This window comes from Eupeodes corollae, chromosome 1, assembly GCF_945859685.1.
Source record: "Eupeodes corollae chromosome 1, idEupCoro1.1, whole genome shotgun sequence".
Classification (NCBI taxonomy): domain Eukaryota; kingdom Metazoa; phylum Arthropoda; class Insecta; order Diptera; family Syrphidae; genus Eupeodes; species Eupeodes corollae.
Window position 1 is genome coordinate 156,665,012 of NC_079147.1, and position 18,779 is coordinate 156,683,790.

The window sequence follows — 18,779 nt, forward strand, 5'->3', positions numbered from 1 at the left end:
GTTGGAAAACCCTACATGTACCATAAAACGTTGCAGATTATTTCAGCCAATGAATTTCCAAATTGTGTCTCCAAACAAATATTTCTGATGTCAGCCATTAAGTAAATAGATAACATTTTAAGAGCAATCCTTAAAATTTCAAATACCTACACCAAAAAAAGTAAACAAAAAAAAGGCAAAATAAAACCCAACCCTTCTTTTTTAGATCCTTTGCAGTCCTTTTTCATACTACGTATTATCCTGTCAATTTAACAAATGGTATCCCATTCTTTTCTTTTTATTTATTTTTGTAGTAAGAGTGCGATAATCTTCATTTTCACTAAATTGCATTATATGAGTATACGAGCACCTTTTTTTGAGTCGTAAAATATATAGATACTTTTTTCGTTGGTATTAAATTGAAGAAAGTGTTAAAAAAAAAAAAAAAACAAAAATTGCACATAAACATACGCTTTTTTTTGTATACCTATCTACCAAATGTATAAGTCGTAAAAAAGTGTAAGCTCTTGAGTTTTTTTCGTTTCGTCATACCTATAAACATGCGAGAAAGATCCCATATTTAAGGAGTTAAAAACCAAATTGTGTGGCATAGACAATCTTTCTTTTTTTGAAAATTTACGACCAGAAATGTTTTGCCACAAAATACATCATGTGTTGCGGGACATAAAATGTTGATATACATACGTAACTTTGTACATAAGTATCTTAAGTGATAATTCCTGCCTACTTTTGTTCGCTCCAGACTTGCAGACTGAATATCAGACAAGGATTAAAAGGTTGTCTCCTATAAGCCTGATTGGGACCGAGAAATAATTTTGTCTTACTCAAAGGAGGTATTTCTAAAGAGTTAACAGACAGAAGCCTCAAGTAATTTTATGCATGTTTCATTCAAGAACAATTTTAATCCTTTTTTCACACGCTAGCTGGCCCTCTGTAATGTTTAAAGGACGAAATTGGGACAGTACCTAACGTTCTGATAAACCTATCAATTTTGAAACTCCTTTGTCTCCACATAAATGTATGATGTGGTGATGGAAAATATTTTGTAGCAATTTCAGTTACGACCTTAATTAAAGCCTAACGAAAAGATTTAAGCAGCAGGATCTCATCTCTGTTATATGTATGTATTCAATCTTGATAATAAGATAGAAATGACATATTAAGTGCCTGTGGGATAAGCGCGATGAATCATCAAATTTGGTATAATTTTATACTTTAGGGAAGTAAACATACCTTCATACATCATGTAATAATTTCTATAGGGATGGGAGAGTTGTAAGTATACATTTACTCAACAAATAACCATATACTCGTAAAAGAGAAAAGGAACCTTATCTCCTTCGTTCCTGGTTCTTCATGGGAGCATTGATTTAATTTGTATGTACTTTCGTCTCGTTTGCATAAATGTACATACATACGTATACACAAGTTTCCAAGATGGTTAAGACTTTAATGTGACCAAACTGTGGGGATTTTCCGACATAAGGCTTTTAAGGAATTTCATATCATATCATTAAGAGCTTACTAATCAAGAAGCTTTAAAAATAAATTTAGAGGTTTTAAGGGTAAAATGTCATGAACACATTAAGTTCCCAGATTAATTTAAATATGTTAAGTATATCTTTCGATAGAAGATTTTATTGATGAGCATATGTAAACGGTGTTTTCTTATAGTGTGGTTTTCAATCTGACACACTTTTTTTTGGAGTTTGGTCTTTTTGACAGCTGTCACTTCATTTACGCTTAGTCCATGCAATTTATAAAAGATGTTTCGAAAGGGTTTTGGTTTGCAGGCTTACAAAATTCAACTCGTACAAGAATTAAAGCCGAACGACAATTAAGTTCGCCACATATTCTATGAATGGTCCTAAAAGTAGCTTCATGAAGCTAAATTTCCGTAACTAGGCAAAATGGTCGTATTGGGAGTCGACATAATCAACGAGCTATTTGTTAAGGCGCCACCGCCGCGATGTTACCTCGTCAAAAAGTCACTGTGTGGTGATGATAGAATCATTGGTACAAATTACTTTTTAAACTGAAGCCGGCCATAATTTTACAGCCAATGGAGAACGCTATATAGCCAAGATTAATGACTTTTTCGTACGTTAGTTGTAAAATGCTAATTTGGACAACCTTTGGTTAGAACAAAATGGTGGTACATGTTATACAGAAACGAAACAATCAATTTATCTCTTGCTGTGGAACTGTAGCGGTTATGTGAAGTCGCTTGTTAACACAAACAAGCCCGAGATGATTAAAGTTTTGGAAGAGAATATTCGGCTCGTGATTGCTAACATAGGCTACCAATTGCTGCAAAAAGTTTTGGAAAATTGGGCCTCCCCAAAGAAATTTATTCCACCCAGTATAATTTTTAAAACATAATGGCAAACTCTTATCTTTATAATTGTGTTAAACTCTTGGCCAAAACATTGAAATATATGAGTTTTTTTAAACGACACGTCTTAAACAAAAACAACCGTTATAATTTTAAATCTAAAGAAGTTTAGTTCATTTAGCTAACTACTTTGCATTCGATTTTAAAAAAGCATTCTCACAAGATTATTTTACCAGAGATCGAAGTATTGACCGAGTTTTTCGTTGAGTCCTTTCTTATCCGATTGCATTTCTCTATCAACCAGTAAAAACAAATCATCTCAACTTAATGATGAATTCAACGCTGGTCCTGATAGTCTCTTCTCTTTTAAATTTTCCATCTAAACTTCTGCATTAATCATGGTCTTAAGGAACATCTCTTAAAATAGGAAAAAAATCTATTATCACTAAAATTAACTGGAAGAAAGCGAAAGAAGATAAACTATCGATCAATTTCTAAACTTTCTTATATCCCAAAAATGTTTGAAAGCATTTTATATGAACTCCTCAGCTTCTATTGCAGATCTCTTAATATTTCAACCAGGAAGGTATAACGCAAATCTACCACCACAAACCTTATACAGTTTGTTTAATTTAATCTAAAAGAATTAGCAGGCGGAAAGGAAGTTGATATGGTCTCCACTGACTGCAGCAAAGCGTTTGACGGATAATCTTATAGTCTTCAAAGTCTCCTCCTTATAGATTTTGAACTTATTTTCCTGAAATAGATTACTTCTTACATTTGGACTTCTCCAAATCAATCTACCGTCAACCAGATTGACCATATTGCGATCGACGCCAGACACGCTTCCAGCATTATGGATGTACGAACTTTCCGAGGAGCTAACATCAACTCGGACTACTACCTCGTTGTAGCCAAGGTAGCACTTCGGATTTCCAGACCCAAGGCAAAACAGGGAGGTGCTGGGAGAAGGGTTTCAAACAGCCACCAACAAGGAACCCTTCGTTTGATGAGGAATGTCGGCAAGCCAATGCAGCCAAACAACAGGCACGCAAAGCGGCGCTGCCCAAAAGGATGAGAGCTGCTCGTGAGCTCTATGAGCAGAAGAGGCGAGAGGAACGCCGACTTCTCAGAAGGAAAAAGAGAGGGCATGAGAAGCGTGCGGTTGAAGATGTTGAGAGGTATAAAAGCAGGAATGAAGTTCGAAAGTTTTATGAACAGGTGAAACAGGTACATAAACCTAGAACCGAAGGCTGCAAAGACGAAAGTGGAAACATCATAATGGAACCGCAGTCAATGCTGAGGATATGGAAGGACCACTTCTGCAGACTGTATACTGGAGACGAAGAACTGAATTCCGCTGGCAGGCAGGATGATCCATTCAATATAGATGACGAAAGTCAACAATCCCGTCCTCCCGACTTAGACGAAGTAAAGATTGCCATATCTAAGTTGAAGTCTAATGAAGCCGCTGGAGCGGATGGCTTGAATTCCAAGCTCTTTAAAGCAGTTGGAGATAAGTTGGTTAGGAGCATGCACCAACTTATCTGTAAGATATGGTCGGAAGAAAGCATGCCCAATGAACGGATCCTCAATATTGTTTGCCCAATCCTGAAAAAAGGAGACCCTCTAAACTGCACCAACTATAGCAGAATCAGTCTACTTGACATCGCCTACAAAATCTTCTCTGCCGTAGTATGTGAACTTCTAAAGCCCATCGTCAAAAACCTGATAGGTCCTTATCAGTGTAGTTTTAGACCAGGAAAGTCCACAGTTGATCAAATATTCACATTACGGCAGATCCTGGAAAAAACCCAAGAACACCAAATCGACACCCACCATCTTTTCATCGATTTCAAGGCCGCATATGACAGCATCTACAGGGACGAGCTGTATTGAGCCATGTCAAGTTTTGACATCCCTGCCAAACTCGTCAGTTTGTGCAGCATGACCATGGAGAATTCACGTTGCTCCATAAAGGTTGGAAACAACTTAACAGAACCATTCGATGTCAAAAAAGGTTTTAGACAAGGTGATTTTTTTAACATCGTGCTTAAAAGAATAGTGCAGTTCTCACACGTCAACACTAGAGGCACTATCTTTCAAAAATCTATCCAATTACTGGCATATGCTGATGACATTGACATAATCGGAAGAACTCAGCGTGATGTCAATGGGGCTTTTGTGAGTATTGAGGCAGAGGCAGCAAAAATGGGTTTAATGGTTATTAAGGGCAAAACAAAGTACATGCTGTCGTCTAGAAAGGACATACAACACTGACGTCTTTGTCAAAACGTCACAATCGACAGACGTAACTTTGAGGTAGTCAAGGACTTCGTCTACCTAGGCTCCGCTGTAAACGCAGAAAACAACACCAGCGCTGAGATCAAACGCAGAATAACTCTTGCTAACCGCTGTTTCTTTGGACTAAGAAAGCAATAGAGTGGTAAAGTCCTCTCTCGAGGGACCAAAGTGTTACTATATAAGACCCTTATCATCCCCGTCCTGCTATACGGTGCAGAAGCATGACAAAAGCGGATGAAAGCACCTTGGGTCGCTTCGAGAGAAAAGTTGTTCGTGTGATCTACGGTCCCGTATGCATCGAAGGGGAGTGGAGGAAAAGATGGAACGACGAGCTGTACAGGCTGTACAGCAACGTAGATTTAGCCAGAAGGGTAAAAGTCCAACGACTAAGATGGCTGGGTCACGTAGAGCGCATGTAAACCGGGCCGGAAAGTCTTCAAATCCGTTTTGGTATACAAAGTTCTAAACTACTCTAAAGGTATAGTTGTTCATGGAGACGATTTGTCCAAAACGTCAGCGATCAATGTCTCTTGACAGCATATGCTTTCATCGCTAAGCTCTACAATAATGTCAATATCATCGGCTTATTAGAGTAATTAGACGGCCCAATGGAAGATTGTTCTTTTAATGCTGATGACTGAGCTTTGCACAATGCTTTCCAGAACGACTTAAACCTTTTTATATATCAAAAGCATTGGTGAGATCTTTTCCTGTCTTGATGAAGCATCTTGCAGTATCCATTGTTGTTCTGCAGGATTGATGTGTAATGTTCTTCTCTGTCATACGTGGCCTTGAATTTATGACTCAAAAGTACTTCAGTTTATAGTAGGTTCGAATTAGTTTAACTTTGTAGTATTCCATTTTTAGTGTTGGCGTAGCTTTAACTTCTAAAATATCAAATGATAAAAGCTTCTAAAGTGACAGCTATTTATGTGTATTCTTACTCTCTAAAATATTATAAAGTTACACATTTCGGGATGGTCAAAATAAGTTTTACATTTAAAAGTCTTGCAATTTAAGTCATCAAAATTAGTCACAAATTGTTCGACTAATAAATTTCCATGCACGAAAATATGCATCGATAGATCTCATGATTAAATATTATAAAATTCTTATATTAAATGAAACATTTTGATACTTCAAAACCTCCTTTCTCAATTTCACACTTTCTACAAAAACACTCTAATTAAGTTAAACATTAATGAGGTAATTAATACAGATTAAGATTACTCCTGTAATAAATCTGGTCCTCATAAACTCAAGAAAAAAAATAAAATAATAAAGAACGAGACTTAACAAATTTTGTTAATCAATTTATTATATTCCTCAATTAGGTTCCTTTGTTTTTTATTATAACCTTCTTTTTAAGAAAAAAATGAACCTCATTTACTGGAGGTTCAAGTCTTATAATTTTTGTAAGCATACAAAATTAGATTTGTTATGCAAAGTAAAATTGTTTGTATATTTATGTGACTCCTGTGTTAAGGAAAAAAATGTTCATTCAAGAACTTTTGTTTTCTTTTTGTTATCTAAAAGTCAGGTACTTTTATGTATATATTGTAGAGTCGTATGCATGAATGGATATTAAAATTAAAAACACACAAAAAAACTTTTCAAACATGAATAAAGTTATCAGAGGTTTGCCGAAGTTAATGTTTCTTTAAAAATTAAAGAGAATCAAACTTTGGTATGAGAAAGAGTTGTATTATATTGAATAAAATTTCCCTTTCATCTTTTATTTATATTTTCTATAATTTTGTCCATATCTCTATTTTATACTATTCATGTGCAAAATAGTAGTTTGCGTATAATATATTATTACCTTAAGGTTTTGGTAAAACTATAAAAGTTTATGAAATTTTAAAACTTTATATCAAACCAACTATAGCTAAAAATGAACTAGTTTAAATTGGTTATTTTCCACATGAGATACTCTTTTAATTTATAGTTTTCATATATGGTAGATGCAACGCTTTTGACGACTTCCCTAAGAGTGAAGGTTTTGGCATTTTTCGAGTATGTAGAGAAAATATCTCATTCTGATAAAAACTAAAGGATGCTTTTGAAGACGTACATTTGAAGATTTTTAAGAGGAAAATCAATGCATACAATTTAATAGTATGGCTAAAATGTTAGCTTTGTTATAAAGATATATGTTTTGAAAACGATTTTGGGGCAAGTGGCCTTCACAGCAGACTCGAATCAATTCCAGCCCAGGGCAAGTCGATAATTTGACACAAAAGTGTCATTTAATAAAGTGATTGGTATTGATGTTTCACTCAAACCGAACCGGCCGAATTATAACCATAATACAATATTTGAATTTGTTTTAAAATTAAAAAAAAGACTAACTCGAATCGGCTTAAAACCTTAACTTCCCAGTTTGATGGTTTGGGCTACAAGGGCGAGAATATACAGATAGACAGAAGTGCGGAATCGGGGAAACCACTTTTTTGACTTCTTTTCCATCGTGATGTTAGTCCGATAAAAATTTCAAGTTAGAAATTTTGTACGAATGCAAAACTTGAAATATAGCTCCTGTGAGTCACAAGTAAGAAGAAAACTTGGATGCACTTCATGCTGATAACTTCCTAAAAGCCTACCAAAATATTATTAACCAATTTGTGTGTAATTGTAACAATTTTGAAGTCAATATCTTTCTTTGTTCTCATAATACTTGAGGCGAAACTTTATTCTTATGAGGTTGTTGTTGTTTTTTTGGTTTTGGTTTTTTGTAAAATAAAAAGTTTAGTTTAGTTTAGTTTAGTTTAGTTTATTGGTAATTGTTACTAACACATTAAGATAAATCTTATAAGGTAGTGAAAGTTTATGAATACATAATATATGATAACATTTTAAATAATAAGTTACAATTGTATATAATATAAAGTGATTTTAAATAGCCAAAGAAGAAAAGTATAATAAAAATAAATAATAATATGTACATCTATGCACAAAAGAAAAAAAAAACTTTAGGCAAAATCTTTATAGTATCTTTACTTTTGGTAATTATATAAAAAAGTAGAAGAAATAGAAAAAAAAAGAAAGAAAAAAAAGAAAGAAATAAAGAATTAGAAGTGAGATGTCTGTAAAAGATAAGCTAGTCGTTTTGATTAGAAATAAAATCATGTAAGCTTTTTTGAAATTTTTGTATGTCACTAAGTTCTCGCAAGTAGGTGGGAGTGAGTTCCAAAGGATGCATGTATTGATGAAAATTGTCTCTCAGATGTAAGACACGTAAAACGAGGATGAATTAAATAAGTTGATCTGTTTGATAATGAAAACCGAAGTTGTTCATAAAGATATGTTGTTATAATTTTGAAAAGTAGAATGAATGTTCGGGATTTGATAAAGTTATCGAAAGACATTTTTAAAAAGCTTCGTCTCAGATGGGAAACATGGTCATATCTTTTTAATCCATAAATATATCGTATTACACTATTAAAGGCTACTTTTAATTTGTTTTTGCTATAGAAATCACAATTGTAATAGATTTCACATCCGTAGGTTAAGATTGGTAAAACCAAAGACTTAGCAAGTAGAGTTCGTGTTTTAATCGGCGTAAAGCCTTGAGCAGTCCATAATGTTCTTAAAGTGCCATATGCTTTTCCTACTAATGAGTTTATATGGCCATTGCTTGTAAGAGCCCTATTAAAAACCACACCAAGGTTCCTATAGAAGTGTTTACAAATTTTAATATAGTACCATTTAGCATGATTGAGGGAAAATATGACAAATCAAGTTCTTTTTTGGATATCAAAAGGCATTTGCATTTGTTTGGGTTAAGAACTAAACCGTTATCAGCTGCCCAATTTGAGATCCTCTCGAGATCCTGATTGATATCAAAAGCACAGTTTTCGATAAGGCCTAGTGAACAACTTCTATAGATTTGTATGTCGTCCGCATAAAAGTGCTTTGAAGCGTCGGGAATAAGAGAAGCGATTTCGTTTATATACAGCGAAAATAGCAGGGGTGATAAAATAGAACATTGGGGAACACCTTTAAGTAAAGGTAGGTACTCAGACAGACTATCATTCAAATAAACGGCTTGTTTTCTGTTGCTAAGATAAGAAAAAAGTAATTTTATTGCATCTGAAGATACGTTAAACTCCCAACGCAGCTTATTCATCAGCACGGTATGGTTCACCATGTCAAAAGCTTTGGAGAAGTCAAGAAGTACTAAATACGTTACGTTATCCTTATCCAATTCGGTCCTTATGTCTTCGATGACTTTAAGAAGTGCAGTTGTGCAGCTTTATTGAGCGCGAAAGCCTGACTGAATTAATTGGTACCAAATAATTGTTGCGGGTTATATAGCCGTTCAGTTGTTTTTGCATAATGCGTCCTCACAAAGTGAGTTTTTGCGAATAGGAATTATTTTACCCATCTTCCATTTCTGAGGAAAAATTCCTGTTGTAAGAACTGTGTTGATAATATAGGGTAAAAGCATTGGCAAAATTGGTTTCAAAAATACAGGATTTAATTCATCAATTCCTTCAGCAGTGGATTTTATTGACAGAAAACTTTCCACAACATCTAGATTGCTCACTCCTGAAAAGCTAAATGAAGGGTCTATCGAAGGAAATGTTGAAGTTAAAAACAAAATTTTGTAACTCAATCAGGCCAATCACGAATTCCATCGTAATGGAAAACTTTTACGAATCCCGAAAAACCGTATCAGGAAATCTGTATGAGATTTTCTTCTACGAACGTATTTGATAATTGTTTTTTTTTTCGGAATTCGTAAATGTGTCCGAATACGACGGAATTCGTTATAGGGCTGAATACCTTCATAGAGCTGAATACTTCGAATATTCAAATCGAACATCACTTTTTACCAATTTTGCGTAGCTTGTTTTGTAGATCAACTGACAGTCGTTTTTTTCTTAGAATTTTAATAAATGATCGAAACAATATTTTTTATATGATAATATCTGTTTAGAGGCAATATTTTTAATTGTTGTTAAGAAATTCAAGTCGAAAATAATTTTTTGCAAACTTATAGTAGTATTTTTCAAAAAAATTAACAGGATGTTAAAAATTGTATTCTTCCTTACATAAAATTATTCTGCAGGCAATAATATTTTTAGTTTGTAAAATATTCAAGGTGAAAAACATGATCAATGTAGTACACAATTTAATTGAAGTCACTATCGTTATTGGTTCAAGAGATATTAGGGGTGAGAAATGTAAACATTTCCAATCGACAAATACAATTGATTACAATAACTTCCTATGGGAAGTATGGGAAGTTATAATAAGACAAAGGTCACATATTGATAAAGTGGCACGAACTTAAGAAGCCTTTTTTGTAATGAATGTGCTGCATAGAACTAGATGAGTTTTATCAAGAGTTTAAAATTATAAATATTTGAGGCACTTGTTATTTTACCATTTTTTTTGTTGATAATTTTGAGAAATGTATATAGACGATTCAAATAAACTTAACATCTTTTATGAGGTATGGCTGATTTGATGAGTTGTTATTATATTTTATTAACATTTTCAACAATAAAAATGTGGATTGATCTAATTTCAATACTTTAAATTAAAAAAAAAGAACTGAAGAAACAGTTCTTGAAAAAGGATAACTTGTAATTTTGAAAACCAGATGGAGATAAATATTTGTTGAAGCAGCTTCAGTTGCTTAAATTAAAATAAGCAAAAAGAAACAAGTTCAAGCCACTTCAAGACATTTTATACGACCCGGTCACCCGGAAATGACAATCTTTCGATATTATTAAATGACCTAGGTCTGCGACGTGCCTATAGTTGCCTCTTTTGGAGGTAGTTCATAAAATAATATTATTACAGCCCCCAAATCAAATCCCCCCCAAACGTACACAAATAAAATCCGAAACTAATAACCGAATAAATAAAGCTAAACTACCATAAATTATTATACTACGACAAAATTGATATAAGAAAAATCCAATCCAATCAATATCTAACGCACAAAATTATGGTTGCCAACCTTAAAATAAAAGAATCAATCAAAATATCGGTCAATTAAAAAAAATGCCTAGAAAAATAATGTTTAGAATAAATTGTTTAATTTTTAATGGATTAGGTGTAAGTAAGCCCACACAAAACCGATTTAGATCTATTTTCTAGGAAATATAAGACTCACAATAATAACCCTTCTAAAAGGTATCCAAGTTAAAATTTCAGATGAAGCTTATCTGGGACTCGTTTTGGACAAGAAAACTAAATTGGAAACGTAATAAACAAGAAAGTGTCAAAACAAAGTTGTGATGCTCCAATTTCCAGCAAGAAAATCAGAAGTGATCTGACATTTCTGAATATCAGCAAACAAATAGCTGCAAGCTCTGCTATTCGCATCAGAGTTTCATTACAGTTGACTTATAACAGCTATGGCCACTCCGTAATTCATAATTATTTAGAATCAATTCCAAAGCCCAAAGACTACCCCATGCCCAAACTACAGTTCCATAGAAACTTCCCCAGATTTCTAGATCTTTCCAGGAGAAGAAAACAATTCTGGAAAACGAGTCAATTCACTTATATACACATGGATCAAAAACTAATGAGGGAGTTAGTGAAGGCGTATATTCTGAAGGACCTGAGTTTTAAGAATTTCATTCCGCCCAACCGAACAAGCTGTAACGATTATTTCATCCACATCGAGCAAACAGAATTAGTGAAGGAAATATAAAGTACATGGCGCCGCCGTTTACTGCAAGAAATACAATTGGTAAAACAATCAACGTAGCGGATATAAATTTGAAGTAATACAATTCTTCAAATATCTTGTGTAAATAACAGTAGCCATTAACAACAATAGATCCTACTCCAGCCTGTCAAAGCTTTCTAAATCGAGAAACCTTACCATAAATTCTAAGCTACTGCTGTGCAGGATGATGGTGCTCACATAAGGATCCAAGACATGGATGCTTAGCAAAATACACTCCGATCCCTTAAGTGCGATTGAGGGGAAAGTCTTACGAAGATTGATTGATGGCCCCTTACGTGAAGAAGACGCTGCAATCATGAACTGCAATCCATTTGTGATACAAATTAAGCTCGGTAGACTTCAGTGGCCTACAAATCTAGCTCGTATGAGCGAAGAGGAACCAGCTCGGAAAGATCTTTATAGAACTTGTACGGGAGGCGACAGATCAGAATGCCCGAAGCGTCACGTCAGCTAGTGATCGGGATATATGGAGAGGCCTGTTTTAGGAGGCCAAAACCAGATTTCTTTTTTCAAGCTGCCTTATCATTTTAGGGTATTCCAGGGATAACTGTTGACGGTAAAATAAGTTCTATCCTGGCTTAAAGAAAACGAGATATCAACAACTGATGTATGAATTTTCTCAGACAGTGAGGCCACCATTTAAATCTCGGGACTCTGTCTCTACAAACTATCTAAATTTCCATAACTGTCATTATCGATCATCTCTAATGGAGATGGCACAAAAGTTAAACATTCACCTTTGCTGGTTGCCGGCCCATAGAGACATTCCAGAAAATTTTAAAGCAGATGATCTCGCCGAAAATAGTACAGTACTTCCCATTATATCAAGTTTGCTTAGTGCTGGCATACTAATCTCTAAACTTAAGCTTTTGCCAAAAAAAGACGGTATAAATAAAACCAACATCAGGTGGAATAACATTACCACCTGTCAGGCCACGAAACAAATATCTGGCCTACCCTATATTTAAAGGGAACAAGGTGTTTGATATCTTCAAGGAAAAGCTCGATAAATTGATGTCATAATCGAACACTTGTAGTACCCGTGGAATGATGGTTAATGCGTTGAAATGTCATGCCAGAGGTCTTGGGTTCGCTCCCTGCCTCTGCCAACTAAAGTTTTTTTCACGGGTACTGCCTCTTGCGAGGAATAGACAAATTCTCCAAGAGTAATTATTGTCATGAAGAGTGCTTACTCAAATTAGCCGTTCGGATTCGGCTTAGAAACTGTAGGTCCCTTCCATCCCTGACAACATTACTCGCACACAGGAATGGTTGAAAGTTCTAAGTCACTAGGCCCTAGTTCATTGGACTTTTGCGCTACCCAATTTATTTATTTTATAATCGGACACGTGATTAGGCGTATTCTTAAATGACTTCTAGATGCCACCCCTTCAAAAAACCACAATGATAGTATTATGTATAAGTTTTTTTATATAAAATGATGATGACTTATTAGACAAGAAATATTCATCTAACTGTCAAGTTAAGACGACTTATGTCAAAATGACAACTGATCTTATTTTTTCATTCAAGTGAAAGCTAAACTTCATTACTTTGGAATTCATTTATTTGTGTAAAAGACTTCCTTATCAAATTGAAAAAGGAATAAGTTATAAACATATTAGAAGTATTTTGTAGACAACAATGGTTCTTGGCACTTTCAACTAATGATAGAAAATAGCGAAGTAAGGTTCTGAGTTTTGAAATTTGTGACACTTAAAAAACTAGTTGCCTTGATCTAAAATTACGTTCAAAAAATGCAGTTGACTGCAAATGATTTCCCTAACGTTTTCTGAACCAACCCATTGTCATTCATTTAAGGATAAGACTAAACTTTGGATGACCATACATTTTTGTATTTCAAAAAAGAAATTAACTCACAAAATATTGTCAGAAACCACATTAGTGGTTGCCATTTTAACTATGCTATTGATTTTCTTCACATCACAAAAACAAAACAAACGTTATAAATACCGATTTTTCCAGAATTTAAGGATGAATTATTGAAAACAATGTAGTAACGAACGTTACGTTTACGTAGACCATAATGGACTTTTTTTATTTATTTGACATACTGCCACATGCTCTGCTCAAGGTGTGTTCGGTTTTAATATTCTGGCAAACAATAGGTATATAAGCTATAAAATACGAAAATGATGGTGACCTATAGGTTATTAATGAGGTATAGCTCGGTCAAATATTTACTGTCCTCGTGGCTCCCAGGAGAGAATGTTGGAACTAGCAACCAACGACTAACGACCAACAACGAAGACGTTGACATTACACAGCTGTGTAAGGTGTATCCCTAATTGCCCAACAGCAATTTGAATTTAACTTGCACAACACTAACATTTGTTCAACAAGTGGTTTCCAGAAAACATCCTAACATCAAGCAACAGTATAGAAAGCTATAAAGTAAACCAGCTTTACTCTAAGGGTGTGACGAATATACCTACGAACGTAATATACTGGAGCATTATTCTATACACCTTCAACCTTAATCTTTGTTGTCCTTTAAAGGCAATATAAGCATTATTCAGGGCATAGGTTTTTGTTTTGGTTATGGTTACGTTACGTTCCTTTCCTACCTTCTAAAGGTACCTAACCTCCCTATATCTATAATTTAGATGTTAATGTGTGTGTTTTTGTTTTCAGTCGAGGTCAGGGCTTTGACATCGTAAGCTTACTTATTTAATTAGTAGTTCACTGACAGAGGACGGAGGACTTGAGGCGAACTGAAAACATACTGGGTTGCAAAAACACAAAATATTTATAAAAACAACAGAAACAAAGCTAATGGGCTTTTTGTTTGGTCCTTTTGCTTTTGCAAAAAGACTAAATATAGAATTAAATTTTAATTTGTAGACAGGTCCAGGTGGGTAAACAAATATTACTTTTTTATTCAAAGGCTAACGTATGTGGGCAGGTAGTTAAACATGAATTTGGGTGTTTTTGAAATTAAAAATTTAAATTAAAAAGAGCCAAGGATGCGTCCAAACTGGGAACTTACCATTTTGTAAACATATAAAGACCAGACATTTATCTGATGTAAAATGTGTTAAAAACAAATCACCAATTAAAGGAATACCTTATCAGTAACATACAGAGCTAAGAGGGACAAAAGGCGGATTTAGTATGGAAAAGGTAAAGGAGTCGCAATGGAGCCTTTCAACCAGGCATATGAAACAAAAAGCAGTACACACAAGAAGAGAATTCTGATCACCTTTCCTAAGGGCATACTGTTGCAAAGTTCTCAATAGACTTTAAAATAGTTGCTATATGGTCAGCTCACTTAAGAAGTGAAGGCTCAGCTGCTTCAAAGAGAATGCATCATGTCACCAAAAAAAAAAAGAAGAGGTATAGAGAAGCCTTAAATATCTGAAACTAGACAAATCGCACCAGAAGACTTTATAAAGGTAGAAATTATAGAGGCATAATCAATATCATTGCAAGAACTTAACGAGCTGCAAACGGTACCAATATCAAGTCGAACAAACGGTAAAAAGTCTGGGAATGTAACTGGTGTCTTTTTTAGATGTCTAGATTTCAACATGGCAATGGCTTGTATATTATTGCTTTAAATTTGCGGATGATCTGAAAATGCCAATCTGCATGAAAATAAGTCGTTATCTTCCCAAGCTGAAGAAATTTCGTCTGCCACATCTTCTAAAAATTCCGGAGGTGGATCAAAAAGCCAGGGACATGAAGCCCTAATCATGAAACTGCAACAACTCGAATTGTAGCTGTTGTAAGGTTTTTGCTTCGAGATGGCTTCCATTTCGCGGTGATAATGAGATCCTCGGATCTCCCAATAACGGGAATTGTTGGATGCATTGAGTTGCTTAGCGAGTTTGACCGGTATCTCGCAGATCATTTAATCAAATTTGGAAATCCAGGAAGTGGTCATACGTTTTTCAGCAAATATCTGTAATGAATTTATTCATCTCATGGGAAGACAGGTTTTGTAAATTATTGTAAAAGAAGTCAAAATGGCAAAATATTTTTCAATTAGCGTTAATGTTGATCAACTAACATTTAATATTCGCTACGTAAAACGAGCCTGTTGGTTTTTGGACTTTATTCCAATTAACGAACATAGATCTAATTATTTAGCGGAAACCATATTGAAGTTTTTGGAGGATCATGACATTTTGATAACAGATTGATAACAGATTTCAGAGGCCAAAGCTACGACATAGCGGCAAATATGTCAGGAAGGTTTTCTGGTCTGCAGGCAAGAATAAAAGTAAAATGTAAATTTGCCATTTTTGTAGCATATGCAGGGCACTCATTAAACTTGGTAGGAGTGCATGCGGCTGGGTGTGTCTTAGAAGCAACCAAATTCTTTGACATTATTCAAAAATTGTAAAACTTCTTTTCGGTATCTTCTCATCGATGGAGTGTGTTGACTGCTTAATTAGGTCCAAAAAAAGTTTTAAAAAGTCTTTCTCAAACAAGATGGTCAGTGCGAGCTGATGCACTAAGCGCCTTATATAAAGGTCATCAAGAAATTGAATGATAGCGAACGATTTAGGACAGGCACGAGAGGCCAGAGAGGAAGCATGAAGTCTTTGCAAAAAAATGTCCAAGCTTGAATTTACCATACTTACAGAACTTTGGAACTCTGTATTGCAAAAAATTAATAAAACAAGTACTTTACTTCAAACCGAAATATTACCCTGGATTTTGCAATAAATTTGCTGAGTGCAATAGATGAATCTATAATTGGGCTCAGGGACAATTTTTAAAAATTTAATTCATCAGCCAGACAAAAAACCCGGATTCCGAATATAAGGACCTTTCTGAAAGGATGAGGTGCAGAAGCTCACGCCATACTTTTTTTGACGGCTCTGGACCCTCAGTAGTTCTGACTGGGAAAGCAAGATTTAAAATTGAAACCCTTCATCCCATTGTCGACACACTAAGCGTTCAGTTGAAACAGACGAAGACTGGCCAACGTTTTGACTTTTTTTTCGATTAAAAAATCTCAATTCAGAAGACTTAAAGAAAACTGCAAATCTTTTGCTAAATTTTACACCGAAGATGTGAACGGATATGAACTACATGCTGAATGCCTGTATTTAAAAGAATACTTGAAAATTAGTTGACACGAAAATGAAAAAACTGACAACATTGTAGAGCTTTATAATTTTTTAAAAACTAATGAAATTGAATATGAATTTTCAAATTTTGAAACTACACTAAGAATTTTCTTCAGCATGATGTTGACTAATTGCAGTGTGGAACGTTCCTTCTCTAAATTAAAAAGAATCAAAAACGAGCTCAGAGCTACAATAATTCAAGAAAGATTGACATGTTTATCGCTGATGTCAAGAAAGCGACATCCTCAGAGGCATGGGTTTTAAAGATGTAATCAATGATTTTGCTATTCTCAAATCAAATCAAATTTTGTTTATTTTATTATGAATTTTTATATGAAATATTTATTTTTACTTTGTTTATGTTTATGTTTTAAATGCTGCAACAACTAATTATCTTTTTAATGAATTAAAAAAATGTATTTATTTCAAAAACAAAAAGAATAAATATCAATTCAAAGCTATGTGATTTTTTCTGTATACCTTTATTACATAACATAACATTTTTATATAATCATAAAGGGGCCCCATTTTAGAAAAGTGCCCAGGGCCCCCAAAAGGGTAAAGACGGCCCTGATGGTTACGAAGTTTGTGAAGACTTTGAAGTTATGTAGCGATAATTCTTTAAACGTATTTTTAAGGTCCCCTTAAATACGCCTAAGTATGAGATATTGTATCTGGATTAACTGCAATTCTCTTTTAAAAAAAACTTCAAGGCAAATGCGGACTATACTACCAGAGTAAGTAAAGAATTGTTTTATGGAAGGATAAATTCTATATAGGCTGAAGAATATTTGTATGATCTGTTAACAGTGCTAAGGAGTCGATGTCTAGAACTACGAGTATAACCAGCTGTCTAATACTTCATGAAATTAGAAAATATACTTTAACAAGAGTTTTCTGCCAATAGAAGAGAGTTACTCAATTCAATTCAATGGTGAGTGTACTGTACATGAAAAGTTCTTATCCGGCTTATCGAAATACGTATGTGAATTTCTTATAAATTCAGGGCCGTACCAATTATCAAATTTAGAGTCGATTTTAAAATTTGGGAAATATTATCCTACATTGAAAGGATCACAAATAATAAACCATAAAGGTTGTTTTTTGTAGATAATTTACAGGCACTCAAGGGATTATTAGTACCCTTTATAATTTTATACCTAAACACAGTGTAAACACAGAAGAGATACCGCTACATATTGGTCTAGAAGTTCTGAACATCAAAATGGGAGGGAAAGAATCTTTATACTTGACAGTGTGCCCGAAATTGAGATCAAGGGTCAAATTGATGAGCCTTCCTGGAAGTTACGTATTACAGTATTACGGCTGAATTGTTTAAGGGGCGCAATGCAACTGGCTAATTCAACAGAATATTGTTTGTTAAACTTTCGATAAAACAACAAAAGATATGAAACTTTGCGGCAGTGTTTGACGGATGTAAATGTTTCAGTAAAAGTTATACCGCCTATCATAAGACTTGTTTTCGGGGCGCTTACCCAGATATGCGATTTATAAATATTAAAGATTTTAACGAATGAAGGCTTTCTAAACTAAAGCTAGGTCAGAAGGGTTGACCAATTTCCTGCACCATGCGTCGGACCCAACAGCATTTTTGGCAATATCGAAAATATGATCATTACATATAGTGGCATCGGGAAATTTCGGAAGTATTAAATTCCACATGCTTCTTAATTTCCCATTGTACAATGCTGCAATTTAATGAGCTTAACATACGCTGCATTTGAACTTCCCCATCTGAAAGACAAGGATGTGAATCTAGAAACGAATATGAAAAGCTGAGAGTACTGTAGTCGGTGAAACAGTTTAATGATTTAGATACTCTTATTGAACGGTTAGAAAGGTAGTTTCTGATCCAACAAAGATGACATTCGTCAATACCAAAAGCACGCATTTTCGATAATAGAGCTTGGTGTCAAACTCTATAAAATGATTTTAAACTTATTTCTTCTTTTCCTTTAAAAAAAAAGTTTAACTTTTGTAATAAACTTATATAAGTTTCTGTTTTTTCCAATTAGATTTCATCAAAAAAATAGGCTGGGTGCGACCCACACTGCTTAGTTCTCATCCCGTCTGTCGATTTGTCTTGCTTAAAAGGTTTGTAGGTTTTTTGTTTTATTAAAAAGGTGTCAGTTGAATTATTAAAAAAAAAAAATTACCAACAATATTTTTTTCCATATGATAAAATAAAGATATCGAAGACCGAACAACAATTTTCACCAATTTTGCGTACTATTTTTTGTAGATTTTAATTTTTTATAAAAAAAAACTAACTGTTAGATTTTTATAAACAAATGTACTAATT